Source organism: Pelodiscus sinensis, chromosome 21, assembly GCF_052426305.1.
Source record: "Pelodiscus sinensis isolate ZL-2025 chromosome 21, ASM5242630v1, whole genome shotgun sequence".
Taxonomy (NCBI): Eukaryota; Metazoa; Chordata; order Testudines; family Trionychidae; genus Pelodiscus; species Pelodiscus sinensis.
In genome coordinates this window covers 19,557,096-19,576,716 of record NC_143072.1, presented here as the reverse complement: position 1 = coordinate 19,576,716, position 19,621 = coordinate 19,557,096, and the positions used below count along the sequence as shown (strand labels likewise).

The following is a 19,621-nucleotide window of genomic DNA, read 5'->3' as shown; positions in this document are numbered from 1 at the left end:
GGCTCCCAGCAGGCACAAAGATTTCAAAGCACAAGATGTGTTAATATTTATACAGCTACATGCTGTTCTGTGGGCACTGGAATAACAACAACAGGCCGGGAGAACTCCAGGCAGTCTGCCATATCTAACCATCCAGGTATTTATCATTTACCCAACACTCTGGGTCAGATGATTGGGCATGAAATGTGGAGGCCTTTAACGCTTGATGGGACATTACTCCTTTTTATTAGATTATGAGAGGCCACTGGGCCACCGATTAGCATCCTCCACTCTCACTATCTAGCCAGGCTGTTGGAAAGATCAATATTTGTATTAATAACAACAATTTGTATGATAGTAGTTTAAACACCCCAGTCAAGGTCAGGACCCAACTGTGCTAGGCAATGCAGAATCACAGAGTCTGTGCCCTAAGTAGCGTGTCTCAAAATGCTGTGACAAAGTTCAAAGACTTTCAGATCTGGGGAATCTCCCCCCCCCCCCCCCCCCCACACACACACTTTTTTCAGAGGGAAAGGAACCTTGATCATCAGAAGGAAGTGTACATGTTCAGAAGGCCTGTCCCCACCATGGGCAGCAGGTGAAGGCCCAGCTGGGGAAAACAAGTCCCAGCTTCCTCTTTCACCCAAGGCCCCGCCTCTGGAGCCAAGCCCCGCCCACCCCCAGCCCAATCCTTCTTGGCCACCAGGAGGGCCAGGGATGCGGTTACAACCATGGACCCAGCCTTTCTCTGCAGCCAAGGTGTGTAGGCAGTTTTGGGAGGGCTGTGCCTTCCCTGGCCTACACTACCTGCCGCCCATGGTCCCCACTCTGCCTTTATGGCATCTGATCAATCCAATACTACACACAAGAGCCAACATGAATTTTACAGGAAGGGCCTAATTCACACCACTACTTTCCTCTGGTTTTAAGCAGGTGGAACACCACTGGTGTCAACGATTAAGTCAGTGTAAGTCTGGGGGAGCAGAGGAGTAAATCAGGACCTCAGTTTTAAAAAATTCTTAAATCACATTTTTTTGGCCTTTTTTCCCTTTTATTTTTAAACACACCCTTCTCCCCATTTTAAAAGAAATGTCTCTATTTTTGCTCCTTTTCCACCTCCACACTGTCGATAATGCCATTCTGCCTGGGAGAGGCCGGGTTTTAAGGAAGAACTCTGGCTGCTATCAAGGAAATAGGCTCTTGGGGGGGGGGGGCGGGGGGGAACCAGCCTCCGGAGCAATAAACAGATTCCGTGCTGAAGGCTGTGAGGGATAGATCCATCTGTGCTGCTGAGTCATGAAACCTACTGAAGGGAAATAAAAGCCACAGGACTGAGAATTAAAAGGAAGTTTCCTATTAAAGATTTTGCTATTTCAGTATGGCGGGGGGGGGGGGGGGGGAGAACCACAACAAATCAGGAACTGAAGTAAACAAGTTCATGTCTTAATACTTTGGAGGCTGCAGCTAGACCACGTGTACTTCAGCCTCTGATGCTCGTAATGGGTCTGTATTTGAGGGGCACGTTTTCCCAGCTGAGTTTTCAGTGAGACCAATATTTTCCTGGGGACCATGAACTTTTGAGAACATACCAACCCGTTAGGTTGGCCCTCACAACTTCAGCTCAAGATGGACCCCATTTTGATTTTAGAAACACACCCACTACCCACTCCACTTGTTCTTTTAGCCAGTCCCTGGAGCAAGGGTCCAGGAGCAAGGGCGGAATAAATTTTGTTAAGTGCACTAAGGCACGTGCAGGTACGCACCATCAGTAGAAACACATTCTGCTGACTGTGGGCGCACTGCTAATCAGCTGGGTGACATTTAAACCTCTCCTGGGTGGCTTCCCAAGCATCCAGCTTATAGGGAACACTGACCTTAAGCGACTTCCTTAGTTCCCATCTCTGCAGGGTTGGAACACCTCCCGCACATCGCTGTGAGGTAGGGGCATCAGGAGCTGAGGCCCTGAGGGGCATGGCCTGGCTCTGATAGGCCTGAGAACTGAGCCTTGCCCCCCTGATTATCAGTCCAGGAGATGGTAGGGAAGGGACAGCAGATGGCTGCCCATTTCTGCAGTGGAACGATCATGCCCTCTTTCATCTCTCTGCCCTGCACTCATCTCTGGTGTATATTAGACACCGATAAAAATACCAACGAGGCCTGGAGAGGTCATGGACACTGGTCCCTTTAAGACAAAGCTCCAACAGGGGCAGATTCAAGAGAAGCCTGGTCAGTAGTTAAATCAGAGGCCTGGCTCTCAAGAAATGTGGTTGTGTCTCTTTTTAGGCCACCAACTATCTGGTTGGCCTGGGATAAGCCTGTGCCTTGTCGCCCCCTCTCTGGGAGACTTATTGCCTCACAGCAGGGACAAGCTCATTCCTGTGAAGGGCCACAGAAAAGCCAAGTGATAGTTCTGTGTGTTTGCCCGAGGTTGGGGGGGTTCAGGCTGAGGCAAATGAGAGAGAGAGAGAGAGAGAGAGAGAGAGAGAGAGAGAGAGAAAGTGTGTGTGTGTGTGTGTGTGTGTGTGTGTAAAATTGTTAAGGGTGGCAGGCTGAGGTAAATGGAAATGTGTGTGTGTGTAAGGGCGGCACGCTGAGGCAAATGAAGAGCCACACATTTGCAGGGTTCTGGATACAAAGTTTGTACCTGCATCTGCAAACACCACACACAGACACAGACACACACACACACGAGGTCTGCAGATTTGCAGGGCTCTAAAAATCAGGCCAGCCGCCGTGCATGGGCGCAAGAGAAAATGGGCTTGTATCCTCAACCTTCAGGTGTTTGTTTATTCCCTAGGAAGCCAGGCTGCCCCTTTAACAGCCAGCCACTCACTGAGTTTGCCTGTGTTGAGGACGAGCCAGGCGAGCCAAGCCTGTAGAACCGTATCTTGGTAACTAACACACACACACACACACACACACAGAGCTGCTGACACGGAGGGGAGGGGAAAGAAGGAGGGGCTGTCACAGGAGGAGATCAGATGTCAGTAGCCCAGGGAAGACATTCCCAGGAAGGGGAAAGTGCGGCTCATTCATCATCCTGCTCTGGGACAGCCTGGACCACAGCTGTCTTGGGCAGAGGAAGCCAGCTAGGGGATCCTGTGGATGCACGGCCCCCAAAGCCACGGTAAGAGACGCGCCCCCCCCCCAAATAGCGGGATGCTTTTGGCTCCATAGATGAACTTCTAAAGAAACTAACTGATCTGGAGGCTTTGCCCAGGGGCTGGGGAGTGGGGAGGGGGGCAGAAAGAGGGGGGAGGATGTGAAGCTGTTTGCCAGGGAAAAAAAAAAAGTCAGCTGTCATACACGTTAAATGCATCAGCGAGCAAATATTCAGCCCTAGTGTTGAGAAGTCAGACAGCAGCAGGGAGAGGGGGTGAGGGAAAAGGTGGGGGCAGTGAATGGGAGTCTTAGATTATTGCTGATCATCTGAGTTTCATGCATTAATAAAAGCTGGTCAATTTGGAATCCTGAGCACAGCCGCCTCCAGCCTGGCGTATGGTCCAGGGGGCCTCCGGGGAGAATCCTTCTCCCCCCTACCCCCTATTCTTGCTTGGATTTTGCACATGCCTGGCTGTGGCCAGCGTACATTTTCCCAGTGATGGCAGGTCTGTCTGTCCCCACCTCTGTCAAGACAGGAGCCAAATGTGAAAAATCAGCTGTGTGTGCAGTTCCCCAAGGGAGCTCATCTCAGTGCTGCCTGTGGATTTTCAAAGGGACAACTCGCTGGATGAGGCATCTGGGAAGGGAGAGAAAGGAGGGACTGGAAAAAGAAGGGGGGGGAGGAAATAGCCTGTGGTGCCAGTTAATTCCAGGGGGGTGTTGGACAAGCAGCCGCACCTCCCTGCCCATGGAGGAGGGAACAGGCTTATTTTGTTGGGCTGCAAAAGATAAAAAAAGGAAATGCCTGCTGGTTGCATATTTCTCCTCCTTAAACCCACCTGACATTTATAGGGAAGTTCTTAACATAACTAACCAGCAAGATGTCCAGCCCAGGGGTATTAGTTTAAAGGGAAGACTCAACAGATGCTACTGCCCTCAAGTAAGTAAGCGCAATCTCAAAATGTGCCCATAGCTGTCGAGGCATTTCGATAGAATATACCTGGACTGAACTTGTTCGTGCTTAAGCCGATCCGGACATTGTTTTAATTTACGAGCTGCCTAAAGCCTTTCCTTGTTCTGAGCGCACTGTTCGTTTGCGGCTTGCAGATACGATTTTAAGTCCCCTTTATAAAACTCTTGGAAACTATTAGGAGGGTTGTGTTTTGCCCAGGATGTGTGAGCAACTCCAATTCCCATGCACCTTGCTGGACTGGTTGTTTTGGAGCAGTTATTAGAGCCCTGCAAATCCACAGATCTCTGCTTTATACCTGCAGATCCAAGTCTCATTTTGGCAGCAGCGGGTGAGGACGGGGATACAAATTTTGTATTGAGAATCCTGCAAATTTGCAGATCTCATAGGGATGCGGATGCAAGTTTTGTATCCACCCAGGGCTCCACCAATCCTTGGCCCAGCCTAAGAATTGGGGCAGGGGGAGGAAAACCGTCCCCCATGCCAGGAAGTAGCAGAGGCTGCAGTTAACTCATGGAATCTTATGTAGCTTCCCAGCAGGGCAGATAAGGAGGATTGGCGTTGTGGTAGATCCACCATCATTAAGGTAATAGAGATTCTACCACACTGTGTTAGGGGCTAGTAAACAGAGCATGAACAAACACCATGGAACCAAAACTCAACATCCATATTCAGTCCTGACTCATGATCAACTCCTTTTGGGTCCACTGGGCCTGGACCGGGATCTGCTTCCTGCCCTCACGCCCAACTGGTGGAACTCAGCAGCCAGCTTCCTCTGTTTTACCCTGCCTGACCTGTGGGATGTAGATGGGCCAGTGACTAGATTCCATTACATGGGTGCAGATGTTTCACTACCTGGCAGGGCTTCCAAGTCCTCTGAAGGAGCTGAGCCAATGCAGGTGCCATCGCATCAAAATGACCAAGGGAAGGTTTCAAGTTGAGCGCCTCCCTAAAGTTCCCTTTGGTTTACTAGTGCAGAAAGATGCTTAACTAATGTCACTGGGTGTCTTTTTTCCAAAGACATCACAAAACCACTGCAAATACCCAGCTGGGGCTTCAGGCTAAGTGGCTTGCGGCACCTGGTTCTGTCTCTCTCTGCTGCATGGGGGTGCAATTTACCCTGTGCCTCCTTGTGCCTCAGTTCCCCATCTGTAAAATGGGGATATTATGAGGAAGGACGCATTGAAGACTGTGTGGTGTTTGGATACACCAGTAATGGAGGTCATACAAGCATCAGAGAGAGTGCAAGACACACAAGAACCTGAATCTGGCCCTACTGTGAGCATGTATAAGCCACTGGCCAGTTCCATATAGCTGCCTAGCCCCGGCATGTCATTCCAAGGAGCCAAACTGTGGAGCCCTTCCTCATGCAAATAGTCACCCAGACCTATTAGCTGAAGAGACTCTAAGTGCTTCTCCGCTTCAGTCATGGTTGCACAATCTAGCCCAAGGTAAACAGGGTGGGGCAAATTCTGTTCACGCGCGTGTAAATCCGGAGCAGCCGCACTGGAGGGAATGGCCTTATTCCAGATTTACACCTGCATCACTGAAATCGAAATTTGGAACTTGTTCTTATTCTAGAAAGAAAAAGCTTCTCTTTCCCCTCCATCTCCATGTAGCATCTGAGGGTCTCACTCAGGGCTGGACCGAGGCATGGGCGAGCTGGGCAGCTGCCCGGGGCGCCAACCGATGGGGGGCGCCTGATGGCAGCTGTAAGGAGCGCGCAGCATCCCTTAAAGCTGCCATTAGGTGCTGCGCGCCAGGTGCTGCGCCCACAGCGCCAGCCAGTAGCGCCATTCCCCCCACTGCCACAGGACGCTGATGGCCCGGCGCATGCACCAGCAGCGGTGGCTGGGCCAGGCAGCGCATGCGCCGTGGGGCGGACCCCAACCTGCGCACCAGTGGCTGTGGCCAGGCTGCGCATGTGTTGTGCGCCCCGGGGGCAGGGCGCTAAAAGAGCTCAGGCTGGCCCTGGTCTCACTAAAGCTAGAGACTGCACCTGCCCAGGCCAGGTCTATAGAAGACCCAAAGGTCAGGTTGAGGTACGCAACTCCCGCTATGTAAATAAGGTAGCTGGAGTCGACACATCTTAAGCCAAGCTTGGCGCTGTCTTCACAGTGGGAGGTTGATGGGAGCAAACACTCTCATCAGCTTCCCTTACTCCTCACGACTGCGAGGAGTTCCACCACCAACCAGCAGCACTCTCTGCATTTGATTTAGCAGGTCTTTGCCAAACCCACTAAATCAAATGCCAGAAGATCGATCTCCGGTGTGGCAGCTGGAGACATGACTCCACCAGTCGATTTCTGGCTGTCTCTGGGGTGCTCACTTTAGGGTTTTTTGGGGGCGACCCTCTCAAATGAGATGACAGAGCCATGCGCGGGTCCGTAAATGCTGACTTGAGACTCGCCACTGCTGAAGCAAACAGTCAGAGTCACTTTTGCAGGGGGGTTGGCATTTCTGACTACAAATGTCCCTCTGGGCTTCGCCAGCTGGATCTTTTCCCCTGACTCAGCGTCAGGATTGCTGCGGAGGGCTGGACTGATAATCGATGACTGGCTCATGGCGGTGAGGAGATTGGAAACAGGGATGTAAAATCCTGTTTTATTAATTGACTGGTTAAATGTTAAGTTTGTCTGATTATACGCACTGCGGTTGGGGGCTGGTCTGGCCGGCTGGAGCATCCTCCCCACTGATGGCAGGCCCTATGGGGCTGGCGCAGCTCCCTGCCCATGGCAGGTGCGGAGGGAGAGGGGGAGACACTATTTCAGTCCCCACCAGTTAACCATTAACATCCCTAATTGGAAAGGGATTATAATCCCGTTCCCATGGGACAGCAAATTAGTTTCTTTCCTTCTGCAATATCGACAGGGGTCTTCTGTGATCTCATTACACATCCAGTTGATGCATAATGAGGTGGCTGTGTGAGGAATGGGGGAGACCGCTGAGGTGCCTGTATGTCAAGCCTGGCCTACACCATCTTCTCTAATAATTGATTATATCACCTGTAGAACAGATTCCTCTCCATTCACCTGAGCCACTAGGCCCCATCCATCCACCTTTGAGCCTAAGGGTGGGTGCCGGGGCATAACTTGGTTCAGCTCCTTTTATGCCAGTGTCATTCCATGGGGCCAAATTCTCTTCTGGGGCAAACTGGCCCAGCAAACAGCAGGAGAGAATTTGGCCCATAGATCTATCTCCAGAGAGGAGTGAGGTGAGAATCACGGTGTTGAATTCCCAGTGATGGGGGTGGGGGGAAAGCCCTCAGCACAACCCTCCTGCCTGACAGAAGAGCGGCCGTTTCTTTGCCACATGCACACTCTCTATTTTAGGACTCTGCTCAGAGAATTTCTTCTCCTCACCTCCAGCCTTCCCCTCCCCCAGCAAAACTGAAACCAGAAATATTCCCAGGCTCTGCGCTTTGCACACTTTGGTCTCCATGTGAGCAGCCATTCCAAACATCCCAGGGTTTGATTCACCTGCTGAGCCCGGCTGAGGTTTTAAAATGCCAAGAGTTGGAGGTGGGGTTCATCTGCTCCGAGAATAGGCTCCATTTTCCTCCCCCTGGGCCCTTTGCCCAGGCCCTACATGCGTGCGTGGGCTTTGCTGGATCGTAAACAAGTTATGAGGCTGTACTAGCAGGGCAACACATCCAACATCCATGAAGGCAAACGGGCAACAGACTTGCATCTCATTCGACAGGGACAAATTGCGAGGGGAAGAGATGCACCCTAGTCATTGTGTAACCACCACCAGGCGGATTTGAACCTGGGACGTAGGAAGCTTAGTATAGGAGCCTCTACTCTGAGCCATCTTGGTCTTGACTGTTGCTGTGGTCTAGATGCCACTGCATGGGACAGTGAACCACACTAGGGGGCTGTGTCTACATTGGCATGATTTTGCACAAAAGCAGCCGCTTTTGTGCAAAAACATGCTGCCTGTCTACACTGGCGGTGAGTTCTTGCGCAAGAACACGGACGTTCGAATGTGTGAAATCAGGGCTTCTTGCGCAAATACTCTGATGCTCCCGCTCAGGAGTAAGCCCAACTGTTCTTGCGCAAGAGGCCAGTGTAGACAGGCAACATGAATTTCTTGAGCAATAAAGCCCGATGGCTAAAATGGCCATCGGAGCTTTCTTGTGCAAGAGAGCGTCTACACTGGCATGGATGCTCTCGCGCAAAGGCACATGCCAGTGTAGACGCTCTCTTCTGGAAGAGTTTTTGCACAAGAACTCTTCCACAAAAGAGTTCTTATGCAAAATCATGCCAGTGTAGACGCAGCCGGGGTGGGTGTAGACTACAGGATTGTGTCAACAAAAGTGGACTTTTGTTGACAAAACTATACCTGTGTCTACACTACCGCCACTACATAACTCGACAGAACTCGGCAGTTTTGTCGATGGCGGTAAACCTCATTCTAGGAGGAATAACGCCTTTTGGCTACAGAGTTCTGTCGACAGAAGGCGTTATTGCATCTACACTCTCATGTGGACAAAGCGGCTTGCTTTGTTGACAGAACTGGATGTAACCTAGACACTTTGTCGACAGAAGCTTTGTCGACATAATTTGTCAACAAAGCCTGTAGTCTAGACGTACCCTTACAATTGCACCTAGGGATATTATTGGTTAACCAGTTATTCGATTTAACTCTAAGGTGATGCTTGCCCGTTAATGTTATTGGTTACATTCGGAAGCCTCCTCCCCAGAAGCAGAGTTGTCAGCCCATACTGCCAGCCTCCAGGGAAGGCTGTTTCGCTGCAGCAGAGAAGCCGCCTCCCCAGGAGCAAGGCCGGCAGCAGCTGGCAGCCCTATTCCCAGGGAGCCTTCGCTGCAGGCTCTGCTGTATAAAGCTAAGCTATGCTTTATACTGCCAAGCCTGCAGCACGAGAAGCCGCAAAGATTTTCAGCGGTTACACGGTTACTGTTTGAACCAACTTTTTGCATCCCTAATTGCACCTGTGGGGGGCGGGGCCCTGCCCCATGGAGTGTTACCGAGACCTCTTACAGAGAGAAGAATGAGTCTGCTCTACAGCCTTAGCTGACAGCCAGCTGGCTTTTGGAGCCTACATTGAGCTCCAGAGGTCCTAGGTTCGGTTCCGCCTGTCAGCGTTTCATGTTGACTCCAGAAGACCCGTCTCAGTGGTCCACAACGCGGTGCCCGTGGGTGCCATGGCGCCTGCCGGGGCATTTATGTGCGCCCGCCAAGTGACCAGGGCTGGCCCAAGCCATTCTTGTGCCCCAGGCGCGCGGCACACACGCGGCCACCTCCCCGGGCACATGGTACATGTGCAGCCCTCCACCTGGGCGCCCGGCAGCTCCAAAAGGTTGGGGACCACTGAGCCATCTAAATGCAGAGGAAGTCCATGTCCCCAGTCCCATTAGCTGCAAGGAACAAAGCCCCCTATGCCTTGTCCTAGCTTTGTTTCCCCAGACGACTATTTCTGCAATTCAAACTGTGGGCAGGTTTCCCACAAGCCCCTCCTCCTCCTGAGGACGTACCACTTCCAAAAGGACGCGCTGCGTGTCCCCAAAACAAACGGAAATTCAGACACACGAAGGCAGAGAGTTAGGCGGCTGTGGCGACTGCCCTTGCAAATAAAGCAATCTCTGGCTTGCAGCACCCTGTCTCCTGCGGTTTGGAAGTCAGACTTGAAACACCATGCAAATTGCAGAATGTCAATTCCACCCCCAGTGCACCCCAAATAAGCATCGCAGCACTAAAGATACAGCAGAGACAGCTGCCCAGGGAATTTCGCATGCAGAACACAAGCGAGTTCCAACACCCAGATGCACATTTAGCGTCCGTTCTCAGCAAGCCATTTCTTGTTCTTTTTCTCGTGAAAAACAACATGGTGGTTGGAGTCCGCTGCCAAGTACTCTCAACAGGGTCAGCATTAGTGGCTCCTCACTCCTGCCAGCATCATCTGCCTCAAGAAACAGGACAAAAGGCAGGAGGGGAGGTTGGATTATCTGGAATTTCTCTTCGTCAAACACTGCATTGTGTAAGAGGCACAGGGCCCTCATGCATCTTTATTCCTCTCTCCCCTCTTGCAAAAATTCCATGGCTGCATCTTTGCCACCTTTTGGGAGTGGGGCTTTTTGGTTTGAACAGTCCTTCACCAGGCCAGGAGTTTCTAATCATGAAGGAGGAATTCAGTCACTGAGTGCTGAGCAACTGTGCACACAAGCCAGAGTTTATAAAACTTCAAGCAGGCAAGGAAATCTCTACAGAGCTCCATAGAATAGGTGAGGTGTAAGAAGGACCCCCTCCCCTTGCTTTGCCCTGGGAGAAATGTTTGCAGCCACGTGCAATCTATTTAAAAATGATCGATTCAAACTACTTCCACCTCCTCTCCCCTGAGCATCCCTCTTCCATCTTGCTTAGAAAGGGGCCTCATTCTTTAGACCCACTGCTGCAGGTGGGAGGCGAAACGTTCCGAGACAACCGAGTTTCATAATGGTTGATTACCACTTGAACTTTGGAGGCTGCCTTCTGCACAAACAACAGCCTGCCGCTCTGTCAGGGAGATTCCTCAAAACCCTCAGCCCCTGTGAACGGCGCACAAGACTCAACTTGTTCCCTGGTAAAACTCTTAAAGACCTACCAATAAAGAAGGGGTGATCATTAGCATTGGCATATTCAGGAACAGTTTGTAGCATTCAGAGATTGATGTGGGTAAGAATCAGTGTAAATTTGTTTCTGCTAAGTGATGTAACAACCACAAAATCCTATGGGGCTACAGGTTTTCGCCTTTGCAACACACTAGGGACTTTGCAGCAGCTGGGAATGAGATATAGCAGTGATGGAGCTCTGTCGTTGCTCCACAACTGGAACTAAAGGAGAATCCTTTAGTAATGATCAGTATAGGATCTATGACACTCAGATGAGCTGTTCTGACTCTACCCAGCAGAGAACGCTGTTTGTGTATCTACCCAATTCCTTACCATGCAAATTGCAGAATGTCAGAATTGCAAATTGCAGAATTAAACAGTTTAATTGTTTAAACATCAGGGACCAGATTCTTTGCTGATGATGAATAGTACAGGCAGCAGAAGCTCATCCTACCTCAGCAAGTTATTCTAGCAAGTGCTGAGTGAAAGCCACATGAACACTGGTTTGCCATCACCAGGGAAAAATTAAGTCATGATGGGTTTGGGATTCCCAGATTGGGAAAAGCAAAGCAGCAATGCTTTCCTAAACTTCTGTCTACAACCCAAACTCCACCCCCTGGGGAGGACACAATGAGCTACTCAACTTCAGAATAGGATTGGCCTCTTTCTCTCTGCACATTTTGATATGGGAAACACTGCTGATAGTGACGTAATCATTAGGCTTCAGAGTTGAGACTGATGGTGTAGTTCACACTTCCAAGGTGTTTCAGGCTGCCTGCAGACTCAGGCAGACAGACACCACAGCATTCTTGCATTGGATTCACTGTTCTTTTCTTAGATTCTGGAACCCCAAGATGCAGCCACCAGGGCTAAGTATTGCTAGGTCACTGCAAGCTGCCCAATCCAGGACTGACATTCTTTCACATGGCAGTGTCAGTGGTATGTAATTTACAGGCAGAGGTGGGGCCTGAAGCTAAAAGTTCATAGATACCATTTCTGCTTCCAAACGATGTTCAAATACAAATCCATTTGTTTCTTGCCATAGAACACTAGAGCTGGAAGGGACTTCGAGAGGTCATCAAATACAGTCCCCTGCCCTCACGGCAGGACCAAGCACCATCTAGATCAACCCTGACAGATGTCTATCCAACCTGCTCTTAAATATCTCCAGAGATGGAGATTCTACAACTCCACTAGGCAATTTATTCCAGTGTTTAACCACCCTGACCATTAGAAAGTTTTTACTAATGTCCAGCCTAAACCTCCCTTGCTGCAATTTAAGCCCATTGCTTCTTGTCCGATCATCGGAGGCCAAGGGAAACAATTTTTCTCCCTCCTCCCTGTGACACCCTTTTAGATACTTGAAAACTGCTATCATGTCCCTTCTCAGTCTTCTCTTTTCCATACTAAACAAGCCCAATTCCCTCATAGCTCATGTTTTAGACCTTTAATCACTTTTGTTGCTCTTCTCTGGACCTTCTCCAATTTCTCCACATCTTTCTTGAAACTGGAGACAATACTCCAACTGGGGCCTAATCAGTGCCGAGTAGAGTGGAATAATTCCTTCTTGTGTCTTGCTCACAACACTCCTGTTAAGGCATCCCACCCAGAGCTGAGTGGTGGCCACACATCAGCCATCTTACCACCCGTTTTGACTTCCCAACCTAAATCCTCCCCCTACCTCTGCAGCTGGTATGATCCAGTGGTCAAGTGAGACCTGTTACAGAGAGAAGAATGAGTCTGCTCTACAGCCTTAGCTGACAGCCAGCTGGCTGTTAGAGCCTGTGGGAGAGGCTCATGCACTGAGCTCCAGAGGTCCTAGGCAGAGCTGGCCCAAGGTATGTGCCAACCGGGCTACCGCCCAGGGTGCCCCATTGTAGGGTGTGCCACGTGGGGCTGCCGGGCCAGGCAGGGGAGGCACCGCGCATGCTCCGCACGCCCCGGGCAGCACCACACATGTGCCGCACACCCGGGGGTGGGGCCACGCATGTGCTGGGCGCCCAGGGCGCTGTGTGCCCGGGGGTGGCGCCATGCACCTGGGGTGCACCAATGGCTCAGACCGGCCTTGGTCCGAGGTTCAGTTCCGCCTGTCAGCGTTTCATGTTGACTCCAGAAAAGCCATCTAAATGCAGAGGAAGTCCATGTTCCCAGTCCCATTAGCTCCAAGGAACAAAGCCCCCTATGCCTCCTCCTAGCTTTGTTTCCCCAGACGACTATTTCTGCCAATCAAACTGTAGGCAGGTTTCCCACAAGCCCCTCCCCCTCCCAAAAGGACGCGCTGCGTGTCCCCAAAGCGAACAGAAATTCAGACACATGAAGGCAGAGAGTTAGGCAGATGTGGCTACTGCCCTTGCAAATAACAAAGCAATCTCTGGCTTGCAGCACCCCGTCTCCTGCGGTTTGGAAGTCAGACTTGAAACGCCATGCAAACATGAGCCATCTTACCTCCTGTTTTGACTCCCCAACCTAAATCCTCCCCCTACCTCTGCAAATGGTATGATCCAGCGGTCAAGTGAGAAAAGAGAAAAAAACCCACAGCCCTGACTTCCCTCCTGCCTCTCTGCTTTCAGGAATAGGATGCGAGGTGGCATGGAGGGAACACACTGTACCTACGGGAGAGCTCCATGTAGCTCAAGGGGAAGATACAAATGCAACTGCTGATGCACTGAGGGAGATTTCCAAACAAGCACACGTGCAGAACACTTTGGACCAGAGGAGAAAACGTGATCAGCCCAAAACCCCAATCCCTGGTGTCCGAACCACACCCCTTCCCTAAACCGCTCCCCAGAACTCAGCTCTGGGCTTGCACTTGAGGTTGCTCCATGAGGAAGAGAGACGCCAGGCAGGATCTTATCACAGCTTTTGCCTTGCTGCCTGCTTCACTGTGTGCGCTTGTTGGGTCATGTCTTAATGCTAGACTACAGGCTGCTCCGACCTGTTCTGCGGAGTGCCTGACACAGCCAAGGAGCGGTGACAATCAGGGACTGAACACACATCACATGGCCTCCCCACCCACCCCTGGCTCAGTCACCCTTGATATTAAAAGGGCATCTTGGCTAGGAAACAATTTAAATCGCTAGCTAATCCACTATCTAGAAAGTCTCGGGGGAGAAGGGGAGGAAAAGAGTCGCCATGTGAGTCACTTTAAAAGCAACAAGTAGTCCTGTGGCACCTGAGAGATGAACCAAAATCTGTAGTAACATGAGCTTGTGGGCAAAGCCCACGTCCTCAGATGAGCTGAAGTGGAAATAACAAGAACCTAAGATTTATAATAGAAAAACATTGTCTAGAGTTTAGCTGCTTAATAAATTACTTATCTAGGATGTAGACTGCCGATGGCCTTGAACCACCTGCGGCATGTCGGTGTCATGCTTGTCCCACCAATTAGTCAGTCACGATTCAACGTGCCCTGGATGTAAAGCAGAAACGGCAAACTGTGGCTTGCGGGCCACAGCCAGCCCCTCAAACCCTTCGGCCTGGCCCCACCAAGCTCCTGCCAGGGTCAGGACAGCCTTGCCCGGAGAAGCCAGCTCAATTCCTGGGCAGCACGGCAAGCAGGGGTGTCTAATCCCCAGCCCCTCCTCTTCTCCCCTTCCCCTCCCCCTCAGCACCTGGGCAGCACAGTCTCTGCTCCCAATGTTCTGGGTGGGGCAGTCAGGAGGCAGGGAAGTTTGGATAGGAGGCAGGAGGTTCTGGGGTGCAGTAAGGGTGTGGGGAGCAGGGGAGACTGGATGGGGCTAGGAGTCCCCAGTGGACTCAGGGGGTTGCATAGCAGGTGGGGGCTTGGCCACACCTGGCTGTTTGGGGAGGCACAACCTCTCCCCTGCCCAGCCCTCCATACAATTTCCATATCCAATGTGGCCCTTGGGCCAAAAAGTTTGCCCACCCTGATACAGTAATTACTCATTTAACACGTTTACGCAATAGCATGATTTTATTTTTAGGGAACGTTTTTCGAATAACACGACAGTCCCCAAACTAACACAAAAACCATCAAGTGGCCAACTACTTCGCGCGGCAGTATACGCTGGTGAAAACAGTGGTAATACGCATGAGCGGATGAATACACGTGGTCACAGCGCTCCTCCGCTCACTCACCTGTGTATCTTTGTGTTTTAACAAACTGCAGCGACTTGTGTTGCTAGTTATCTTGTGTCGCTAGATAGCTAATGCTGACATTGACCACCCAGCACCAACAAAAAATGGACTTTGCCACTGGCACCTGAAACGCAACCCCCACCTTTTCCATTATTTTTAATGGGAAAATTGACCCCACATAGCACGTTTTCGCTTAGCACTAACATTTTCAGAAACACATCTATAGCCGTGTTTCCCAAACTATGGGCCGCGGCCTGGTACCAGGCTGTGGGAAAAAGATTCTGGGCCTCAGCATGCCTAGTGGCTGCCGGCAGGGCCGGCCTTAGGCCAATTCAGTCAAATTGGGCCCCGTGCCCCTGAACCCAGAAGTGCCGGCGAGTTACAGAGCCGGGACCCCTGCTCCACCAATACGTGGAGCTGGGTCTCTCCCCCGGCTCTGCCTAGAGTGGGCGTGGACCTCCTGCACCGGCCCCCCCACGTGTCCTCCCACCCCGCCCCCAGAGCGTCCCCGCCGTGCGTGGCTCCTTCTCACCGCCTGCTGTGCCCATGTGCGGCGTTGCACGTGGGCGGGGAGGATGCCCGGGCGTGACGTGACATCACAGCCCGGGATTTTAAAACTCTTCGGGGGCACGTGGCGGGGCCACGCTGGCTCCGGGTTTGGCCTCCGGGGCCTGAGCGCGGCCTCCGGCCCCACAATGTGGAAGGCAGAAGGTAGGGAACAGGCTTGGGCAGCGGCGGGGTGGGGCAGGGAGGAGAGGAGGAGGAGAGGCGGCGGCAGGCTTGGGCGGAGGTGAGGAGGTGGCAGCGGACGGGGAGGGATGGAAGGCACCCAGGGACAGGGGTGCAGGAGAGAGAGAGACAAATGCCAGGGGGCCAAGTGCAGACCATGAGGGAAAGGACAGGAGGGAAGGTGTCAGTGGGAGGGGGGACAGGGTGATGCTGGGAGAGGAGAGGAGAGGGGAAGGGCATTGGGGGCTGCAGGGGGAGATGCTGGGAGAAGAGTTGAAAGAAGGGGTGGACATGAGGAAGGCCAGGATGGAGCAAGTCATGTGTGAGGACACAGAGGGGCAGGAGGGGAATGAGGCAGAGAGTGGTGAGGGGGTGGGTATCAGGGAAAAAGAGGGCAAAGGGGGCAGGGGCAGGTGCCAGGGGATTCTGGGGTGAGGAGGAGGGGAGAGCTGGCCACCGGAAGCAGCATTGGACGGGGGAATCGGGGCAGGCTGGGGAGATTGGGGGGCCGGTGGAAGCAGGGCTTCCGGGGGGCAGGGGGTGAGGTTGGGGGCAGGGAGCTGGCCAGGGAAGATGTGCGGGGGAAGGGGGGAGAAGAAGCGGCTGCCGGAAGGAAGGCTGGACACGGGCAGCGGGGCTGGCCAAGGGAGATTGGGAGAAGCGGGGGAGAACTGGCTGCCTGGGAGGGGGTTGGAGGAAGTGGGGCTGGCCAGAGGTGCAGCAGGGGGAGCAATGAATCGGCCTGCGGGGAGTGGGACTGACCCGGCCATATGTAGATCTTGGGGTGCTGCCCCCGTTCCCCCTGCAAAGCACAAAGCATGAGTTCGTCCAGCCCGGGGAGTCTATTGACACCCCCCCCCCCATACACACACCCCCTCAAGTAGTTGCGAACTGGCTGGCTGGCACACTCATGCAGCCTGAGCACATTTACCAGCCAGGCAGTTCGAAACTACAAACTGATACATCTAGTAATAGTAATAATACAACTTACCTAATGAGAAAATACCAGACATTTATATGTCTGGTATTTTCTCAGTTTGTTTTTTAGGTGTTTATATTTTTGGGCTGCAAAAAGCAGTATTGAAAAAAAAGGGTTCCAACTACAGTAAAAAGTTTGGGAAACCCTGGTCTAACCAGCTTTCTGTCGGTCTTACAGTCCATTTATTCAATCCATATTCCTTAACTTGCTGGCAAGAATATTGTGGGTGACCATATCAAAAGCTTTGCTAAAGCTGGCACAGGGGGGTTTGGGAGGATCAGAAACAACTAATTTGAATATTCATCATTTGATTAATGAATATGCAAATAAACATTACCGGTCTTCCAAAAGTTTGTGAATGGATTTACTGGTCCCCGTGTCAAAAAGTTTGGGAACTCCTGATCTATAGTGTTAAATGAGGAATTACTGTATAAAGCACGCCCCATGGCTCTTTAGAGCAGGGGTGACCAACCTGTGGCTCCAGAGCCACCTGCGGCTCTTCAGAAGTTAATATGTGGCTCCTTGAATAGGTACTAAATCCAGGGCTAGAGCTACAGGTACCGACTTCCCACTGGGCCACAGGGAGCTCCCTGTTCAACCCACAGCTCTGCCCTAGTGTTTTCCCCTTCCACCCTTTCCCCCTAGGATCCTGCCACTTCCTACCCACTCCACTAAGCCGGTCACACCCATGCTTCCCCCTTCCACTGTCTCCCACTGAGAGAAAGCTGATCACAGTGGGCAGGAGGAAAAGGAGGAGGCAGCGCTGACCAGTGGGCGGGATGCGCTGGGAATGGTGGTAGGGAGATGATCAGGGCTGATGACCTAGAACTGTGGCTCTTTGGCAATGTGCATTGGTCAATTCTGGCTCCTCGGGTTTAGGTTGGCCACCCCTGCTTTAGAGCAACACCACAAGGCAAGACTGCTCCTAGTGTTCCCTCGGCTCTTTCACTGGCAGCAGCACTACTGCAGGCCAGAAGCAAGAGTTTTCACTCCGCAGACCATCTAGTCCTGTGCCGCAGCTCGCTGGTCCTCGCTGAACGGGGAGAGTGGTTGTAGTGTAGCTAGACCCTGGCTAGGTAGAGCTAGAAAAAGACCAGGGTCCACAGAGGGGCTGGGGAGAGATGGGCTCCCTTATTGCCAATATTCATTCAGCCTCGGACCCCCCCAAACCTTGGGATCCGAGTGAGCACCAAATGAAGCACAGGTAACCCTTTTTATCTTTGCGAGTATATAAATACACTTATCAGTTACATCACGCATTAAGCCTTAATTCAGCAATGGGAACACCCATACAATGCATCTTCAGAACCACGTGATGAGTATCGTTGTACTCGCCCCTGTTTGCAGCCGTTTAGCCGACGTAAGCAGTTCTCACGTCACAAAACGGCTCAAATCAGCAACTTCCAAGGGGGAAGGAGATGTGACCCCGAATGCCTACTTCAGAGCCCGTGGGGGCAGGTAAGGCGGGTAGGGAGAGGACATTGTTAACACAGAGCGTTCGTTAAAAGTTACGTCTTTGGGACAGCTACATGCGTATCGAGCCCAAGCAAGCAACAAAGAAGGATATCTACACATCCACAGGGACAGTGCCTGCCCATGCTGTACCCTCATTACCATGGCAACAGTTACCCAGACCCCTCTTAACTCGGACACACCCCAACAGGTAGCTGTAGTTCTCCTTCGGAGCCCATCACAAGGCTGCAGGTCTTATTCCCAGCACATCTCGGGTGCAGCATAAGTGTCCTGAGATAACACAGCACTGCGTGTGCTCAATGCTTCTGCACGCCCTTCTAATTTACAGCTCCCCGCGGTTACCTTGATCTATGTAAATCACTGCCGGCCTCCTAATAAAGCACCTGGACCTACAGGATTGCAGTTATGTAATTCCCCCCCGAAGGTTTTGCTATCACCGTCACGAGGACATTTGGCACAGCCAGTGATAAATTACCAAGAAGCTAGTTTAAAAGGGCAGGTCTGCTCTTCCAAGGAGTTCTGTAAGAAGAGGCCCTATCCTAGTTGAGAGACCAGTTCCCGTGGTGCCTTTTAGTTTTGCTAACCCTGCCAAGCCAATTCAGGTAAGAGACAGTGAGCAGGAGTCTATTTCTTTCTTACATGCCATCAACAGACTTGTTTACTACCCTCTCATCAGTTATGCCCATGCAACCCAAGCAAAGGCAGGATGAAATGCCTCTTGCCTCCTCAGACAGCTCCTTGAGTAGTGTATCTGAGCCATTCCCTATTATCTTTGAAAAGTCATGGAAGTCGAGAGAGATTCCAGAAGACTGGGAAAGGGCTAATCTAATATGCCCTCTATAAAAATGGAAAGAAGGACAACCCGGGGAACTACAGACCCGTCAGCTTAACTTCTGTACCTGGATAGATAGTGGGCAAATATTTAAGCAATGTGCAATCATCGGGAGGATAATAAAGTGACAAGTAACAGCCTAGCTTTCTTTGACAGGGTAACAGGCCTTATGGAAAGTGGGGGGGGAGCAGTAACCATGGTGTATCTTGACTTTAGAAAAGCTTTGGATACGATCTCACATGACTCTCTCATTAGCAAACTAGGGAAATGCCACCTAGATGGAGCTACTGTAAGGCATGTGCAAAGCTGTTCCTAGAGAGTAGTTATAAATGCTTCACAGTCATGCTGGAAGGGCATAACAAGTGGGGTCCTGCAGGGATCAATTCTGGATCCAGTTCGGTTCCATATCGTCATCAGTGATTTAGATAATGGCATAGAGAGCACGCTTATAAAGTTTGCAGATGATCAAGCTGGGAGGATCGGGTTAAAATTCAAGTGACCTGGACAAACTGTAGAAATGGGTCTGTGTATGCGGGTTGTACTCGGGGAGGGGCGGCTCCCCCTCGTGGTCAGTGGTCATCCACTCTGACCCACTCCGTATTAGGCCACCAGTTGGGGGAATTAGCGGTGGGGGAGGGCCCGTGTGTAGGTCCTCTCACCAGGCAAACCGCAACCCTGAGTCCAGAGCCCGGCTTTAATTCGAAGTGAGTAAATAAACAGTCCAAAGGCCCGGCCTCACTCCGGAGCAGGCCGTAAATAAATCGTTCACAGGCCTGGCCTCAGTTCCAGGTGGGCAGCAAATAAGTGATATAATGGCCCGGCCTTGGTTCGTGCTGGGCAGCACAACA

At 51.6% G+C, this 19,621-nt stretch overlaps 1 protein-coding gene across 1 annotated transcript in view; it reads left to right on the top strand.

Moving 5' to 3' along the window:
- The first annotated feature begins 2,949 nt into the window (after window positions 1-2,949).
- DUSP14 (dual specificity phosphatase 14) overlaps window positions 2,950-19,621 on the top strand; it is a 38,682-nt gene continuing 22,010 nt past the window's right edge. The window contains exon 1 of the mRNA XM_006138622.5: window positions 2,950-3,106. The gene's annotated coding sequence lies outside the window, so the exon portion shown is untranslated. The remainder of the gene's footprint in view (window positions 3,107-19,621) is intronic.